The sequence below is a fragment of the Vigna radiata genome, chromosome 1, assembly GCF_000741045.1.
Source record: "Vigna radiata var. radiata cultivar VC1973A chromosome 1, Vradiata_ver6, whole genome shotgun sequence".
Taxonomy (NCBI): Eukaryota; Viridiplantae; Streptophyta; class Magnoliopsida; order Fabales; family Fabaceae; genus Vigna; species Vigna radiata.
The window spans coordinates 34,707,095-34,714,573 of NC_028351.1; positions in this window are offsets into that span (position 1 = coordinate 34,707,095).

A 7,479-nucleotide genomic window follows, 5' to 3' on the forward strand; every position below is an offset into this window, starting at 1 on the left:
AAAGGGATTTTATTCCGATTTGAAAAAAAAAACCCCTCTAAATAAGCTTTTTTTTGTAGTGATATTAGATAAAAATCGATTTAACTGAAATTATTTAAAGTCAGTCTTCAAAGTCAATACTAGTGAATTTTGTGTTAATATACAATTTTAGAATTTAAAATATGATTATTTATTAATATCGACTTTTACTTATTAACACTAAGTTTTTACTTATATAAATATTTATTTTTTTTCATTGTTGGGTTTAGAAAGTTAGTTAAAGTGATTATTACTAGTGAAGCAGCTTCGTATCTGCCATATGGTTTATATATGTCTTTTCTATTTAAGTTAAATTACTGCAAATCTTCCTTTTGTGAATATATATACGGTTTTATTTGCTTATAGAAAAATACACTATGACCTCTTTTTTCCTTTAATTGCATCAATCTTATGTAATGTTTAATTATGGATTAAAATTATTTTGTAACTTATGTATAGGTTACGACTGTTTTTATTCATAACTATAAACTTGTGATACGTGTGTTGTTACATATTTATTAATTTATTTCTATGCATTCTAAAATAGTGTTTTGTTTAGTTAAATCTTATTTAAAATTTAGATTAAAATATGTCTATAGCTACATATATTGTTTTGGGTGTGAGATCAAGTCATTTTCAACACTTGTACAATTTATCTTAAAACTCCGTCCGCTAATCGCTCATACTCTTTTGTCTTCATTTTATCGTTTGGAAGTGTATCTGTCAAAAGTTCTCTAATGCTTAAGTCAACGGTTGTCCGAAAGATAATTAAATATCTGCACAATAAATACAAATACCTATCTCTTACTTTTGACCTGTATTTATAAGTTTTGTTATAGACTTAAGATTAATAAAACTTTATCAAGGCCAATCTCAGTCCAATCACCTCTAATCATTATTTATCTCTAAAACCTTTTCACGAGCTGTCGTTCCTATTATTGGCCACTCGGCTTTATCAGTGGTGGCATTGGTGTAGCTTCGTGTCCGTCTGAGCCTATTTAGCATAAAGTGTTATAAGAGGTTGTCCAGACCCTACAGTACACATATTAAAGTAATACTTTTTTAAGCATTAAAATTGACATATCTCTCCATAATTTTTTACGAATTTCTTGTGTTACTTACAAGGTAATACTGACTATTTTAGCATCTATGATCTCTCCAAATAATTTTACATCATTTCTTTATCTAAGTTTGGTCTACCTATTGATATTTTGAAACCAACTTTTTAATGTGAAGAATTATATATTAAAAATAATTTCAGTTTAGATATAAATCATGAATTCACTCTTGATTTTTAATTGGATTGAATTTTTTAACTCACAACACATTCACAAAGTAAATTTTTAACTGCATTAACTTTTAATTAAGTTTAGATTTTATTTAATTTGAGTTCATTCATCCAAAATTATAAAGTAGTAGACAAATTAAAAAAATAAAATAAACAATTCACACAATTTTATAATTTTGTGTAACAATTCTAACGATTATTCTAAACCATTATCATGCATAGAATTTAAATTAGAAATAGTATGTAAAATGTTAAGATTTTACAACTTTACGAATTAAATATCGATTTTAACATAATAATTGAAGATGATAAATGTTTTAGGGCTGAAATGTGCACTCTAATTAACATTGGCAGACAGTATTCAGTTGATCAAATTCATGCTAAAATTCCAGAGTTTCTTAGCCAACTCAATATCCCTTCCTTTTGAACCTAATTTCGCCATTTTATTATCTGCAAAATACTCTCCACTAATTCCCCTAACTTCAGGGTGCAATGCTACATAACATGTTGTTGATGCTCCCTGCAATAACATCGGACAAGATAAAGAAAAAATTAATGCATTTTCATTAATATAAAAATATATTCAAATAGATTACTGACTAATTTAAATAATAATTTAGAAAACCTTTACATAGGCATATTATATGTAGATAGATAATATTAATTTAAGGGTTAAAGATGTTTTTAATCCCTTAATTAATTTTAAGTGAAAATTGTAATTAGTTTTTCTAAACCAATTTACTCTTTCATCTTTAAAACTGTATTGATTTAGTCTTTTTAATTAAATTTCCTTAAATTTATTTGATATTTCAAAGATGTTTTTCAATTAAAATTTATTTAAAAGAATTAAATCTATATATTTCTAAAGTTGAAAATGAAATTAGATCAAAATTTAAAAAAAAAATCTATTTTCAATCCCCTGACTCACCCGTTCGACATTTTTAAATGCAAAACCTATCAACTTCTTAAGTACAGCTGCAAGTCCTGCATAAAACATGCAACTGTCATGAAAATAAACTAGCAATTGAGAATGTAAAACAAAACTCCTAACGACTTTAACTATTTTTTATCAGTTAGACGCTTCCTATGTCTTGGATATATACCCTCTTTTGTACATTCATTTTTTGGTTAATGAGAAATAGCACGACTCGTTTCTCTCCCTCTCGGTTATTCTTTCATCTTCTGCATAATACAATAGGTTACTATCATAAAATAACAATTGTACTTAGAGCTGAAGGTTGCGAAAGCTGGTTAAATTCTGTAACGTCTAAGAACACGATTCAAGAAGAAGAGATGTGTGATGGTCGGATTAATTCACAACAACCTACCGATATTTGACGGTAAAGGTTATGATGACTAGTGTGTGAAAATGGAAGCTATTCTTGGATTTCAAAAAGTCGATGGGGTAGTAAAGAAAGGTCTTCAAGAACCTTTGAAAGACGACTCGAAAGAAGTGAAGAGGTTGTATAAAGAAAACAGAAGACTTGACTGCAAGGCAAGGATGCTGCTACTCATCAATGTATTTCTGCCTCAATCTTTCAAATGGTATCGAAAGCTACTACGACCAAAGAAGTCTGGGATACTGTGCAGGATGGTTACGGAAACTCTGGCAAGGTGAAAAAGGTCCGTTTGCAGTCCCTACAGAGACAATATGAACTCCTATGCATGGGGGAGCAGGAAACAGTGGTCAAGCATATTGGAAGAATTTAAGTTGTGGATAATGTTATGAGAGCATGCGATAAGGTTGTGAAGGACAAAACGATTGTCGAGAAAATACTTTGAAACTTGACACCACAGTATGATCACATTGTGGTTGCTATAGAGGAATGCAAGGATCTTGAGACAATAAAGATGCAAGAGCTGTAAAATTACCTTGAGGCACATGAACAAAGATTGATTGAGAGAAAGAATGCAGAAAAGATCCTAACGCAAGGAACGAATCAGGCGTTGCAAGCAAGGAGTAATCAAATTTTCAAGAGTTGTAGAGATCACGTGGTGGACGTAATAGCGGTAGAAGCACAAAACCCTCTAATCAAAACAATGAAGACAATGGAGGTGAGCAGAAGGAGGGAAGCAATAGAGGGGGTAGACATTCTACAGGTAGAGGAAGAAAAGGGTACGACAAAAGAAACATCAATGTTATACCTGTAGCAAGTTTGGACACTACTCCTCATAGTGCTGGTACAATGAATCCGCAAAGAAGACCAAGAATGATGAAGTAGCAAATCTGGCACAAAATGTTTGTGACTCAAAATAAGATCATGTGTTGTTGATGAGCATTACAAATCAAGTTAAGAAGAGATGAGCATAAAGATAGTGCGAGACAGGTGTGGCTGTATGGCAGAACACATATTGCAACCGGGTGTCATGCAGGTGTGTGTAGTAGTTGCATCGACCACGCGTCGCTCTCGAAGGAGATGAGTCATGCAGCGAATGTTACAGAAGTTGAACATGTGATGCTGTCAAGCGAACACAAACATGTTGAGGACGATTCATGTTGGTATTTAGACACTGGATGTTCTAACTACATGACAAGAAGAAGAGAACGGATAATGAATCTTGATCCAAGAATTAAAAGCAATGTTAGGTTTGCGGATGATAGCATTGTGACAGTGGAAGGAGTTGGCAGAGTGTTGATCATGTGTAAGAATGGTGGAGTCACATATATGGACGACATGCTATACGTACCTACGATGAAAAGCAATTTGTTAAGCCTAGACAGCTCCTGGAGAAAGCCTATGCCATGTCAATGCATAAGAATGTTATATAAGTGTTTGACAAGAAGCAACGACTTGTTATCAAGGATCCGCTAGCCAAGAATAAGACGTTCAAGGTAAATCTTAAGTAACATCAATACAATGTTTGCCTTCGTTGAATGTTGAAGAAGAAAGCTGGGTATGGCATTATAGATTTGGACATTTCAATTTCAAAAGCATGAGTTTCTTAAACAACAAATAGTTGATAAAAGGTGTGCCTTTGATAAACACTCAAAAGAAGATTTGTGAAGGGTGAGCTATGGGAAAACAAGGTATTATGGGGAGAGGCTGTAACGCCCCAACAACTTACAGGGACTGTTGACTGCCCCCACACATCAACACGAGGCTTTCTAGTATGCTTTGTCCTCACTCACACACTTTCCGAGAAAACATCCCGGAAGGTCACCCATCCCATAATTACTCTAGGCTAAGCATGCTTAACCATGGAGTTCTTATGAGTTAGGCTACCGAAAAGCAAATGCATTTGTTGATATGAGTAGCCAAATCAATTCCTTCAAGCTACCCTTCAACTGTATAGTCTCATACCTATACAGTCTCCAGATCCCTCTCATTCCGGTGTATGTTCAATTCGTCCATGTGCCCCTTCCACTCAAAGCGTGCCAGGAGCTGCTCCTTGTTCGTGCCCCCTGCACCATGCCTCTTGCACCGGTGATCACTCTCCGACCTCGTCAGTGCCTGATAATGACATATTTTACCATGATTTCAGTGATGAATCAAGAGAAATTGTCAACCCTTTCCTAACTTTTTACCTTGTAAATCCTTGTTTTCTTTTAGTTTGATTAAGTGGTTGCACCCCAGGCTTTAATGAGATATTTTGTTCACTAATCCTTGCTTTTATGTGCTTAGGGTAATTGAAAGAAGTCTATGCATCAAAGGAAGGCACTGGAAATCAAGAAAAGCAAGAAAAGCAGCAAAAACGAAGAATCAAAATTTTGCTGAAATCAGGCTCAAGCCCCCCCAATTTTGGGGGGCTTGAGCGCCAGTGCATCAGCTCCTGAAGAGTGACTGACGTGCGCCTGCGCGCCCTAGTTTTGGGGGGCTTGAGCGCCAACTTTGTTGATTTATCAGATTTGCCCTATTTCACTTGGAAGCACGAAGAGCTTGGGATCTTTTGCTGCCCAAACACGATTTCTCTCATTTGGAGCTCTTGGAGGCGAGCTAGGAGTTGTGGGAACAGTCCTTCTTCATCCTTGGGTTTTCTTTCTTCTTCCATTTCCTCCATTTTTGTAAGCTTGAGCTCTCCAATGGAGAGCTAGTTCCATTATTGTTGGGGGATTGATGTAGCCACTAAACTCTTATGTAAATCACTTTGTTTTGAATGAATATATGCCTCTTTCATTGATTGTTAGTGTTTAATTCTTTTTCTTAATGCTTGTTGTGAAGTTGCTACCCATGACATGATTTTAGGGTTTACTTGATGTTGGGAAATGTTGGGTAAATCTTGACTTGGGTTAAACACNTAAAGGAAATAGTNTCTAGGGATAGAACTAGGACCTTTGGTTGTCTTAAAATCTCATTNNTTAATNCGGAATTAATTGTTAGGTTTTCCAAGGGATTGGAGCCTAATGAGGAAGTCTAGGCTCTTTCTACCAAGGGATTGGAGTTTGAGTAAATTAGTAGATTGACATTGATATATTAATGAAGATGAAGTAATTTTCTATACATAAGAGTGAAGTAGGTGAAATCATACCCCCAACAATATCATTCCATATCATTTCTAACCCTTCCATTTCAAAGTGTTTGAGTACCTAAGATCACTTTTATCATTTATGTTTCATATTTACTTTAATTGCACCAAAACCCAAATTATGAAAGCATTCTTTAGTCTAGGTTAGTTAGAAATTATACGATTGNCTAGTGCAACGAGTCTCTTGGGAAACGATATCCGGTCTTACCANTTTTATTACTTGAAACGATTTGGTGCACTTGCCAAAGTCTCAACAGTGCCCGGGTGTCACATGCCCACCAGTTTCCGTCTGGTTCGTCCTCGAACCACACCGTACTGGGAGAGGCTAGGCTCTGATACCATTTGGAACGCCCCGACAACTTACAGGGACTATTGACTGCCCCCACACATCAACATGAGGCTTTCCAGTGTGCTTTGTCCTCACTTACACACTTTCCGAGAAAACTTTCCGGAAGGTCACCCATCTCATAATTACTCTAGGCTAAGCACGCTTAACCATGGAGTTCTTATGAGTTAGGCTACCGAAAAGCAAATGCATTTATTGATATGAGTAGCCAAATCAATTCCTTTAAGCTACCCTTCAACTGTATAGTCTCATACCTATACAGTCTCTAGATCCCTCTCATTCCGGTCTATGTTCAATTCGTCCATGTGCCCCTTCCACTCAAAGCCTGCCAGGAGCCGCTCTTTGTCCGTGCCCCCTGCACCATGCCTCTTGCACCGACGATCACTCGCCGGCCTCGTCAGTGCCCGGGTGTCACAGAGGCTGTCTCCACAACAGCCTATTTGTTGAACAGAAGTCCAACAAAGGCCTTAGCAAACTACACTCTATGAAAGGCATGGTATGGAATCAAGCCATCAGCAGATCAGCTGAGGATATTTGGATCCGTGTGTTACAAACAGGTTCCAACAGGTGCATACAGATTATACAGTCCAAAGAAGAATGAGATTGTGATTAGCAGAGATGTATTGATAGATGAGTATGCTACATTCAATTGGCTGGAAGTAGAAACTGATTTGAATCCTAGTGTTGTTGCATCTAGCTAGCTAGAGGAGAAAAGGCTTGAAGAAACTGAACATATAGTTGCTAATGAAGAAGTTAACAATAGAAGATCAGAAAGAGCTCGGTTCCCCTCAACAAGACTTGCGGATCATGAGGTGTTCATGGATAATGAGATTACAGATTCAGGTGATCTTGTTATTTTTCCTTCTTGGCCGATGCTGAAACAATCACGTGGAAGCAAGCTTTTGATATAGAAGAATGGAAAAAAGCGATGATGGAAGAGTTGAAAGCAATTTAGAAGAATAAAACTTCGGAAATGGTGGAGCTGCCTCGACACAAACAGACAATTGAGGTCAAATGGGTGTATATAGGGATGGCAATGGGTCGGGTCGGGCACGGATAGTGCCTACCCGCTATCCGACCCACTAAGTAAAATTGTGCCCAATACACGCTCCGCTACCCGCTGGATACCCGCCTTAAAAAAACCTGCGGATTTTTTTGAACCCGCGGGTACCTTTTACTCATCGGGGATGAGATCTAACCTTCCTCATCGGGGATGAGATCTCCGCCCATACGTTCTCCTGATACTTTGCATCTAGGTTCCTTTAATGCGGTAGAAGGCGGCAGAACGAGGAAGCTTTCCCTGGTTTTAATTAGAAGAAGAAACCCTAAAAAGGGATTTTATTCCGATTTGAAAAAAAAAACC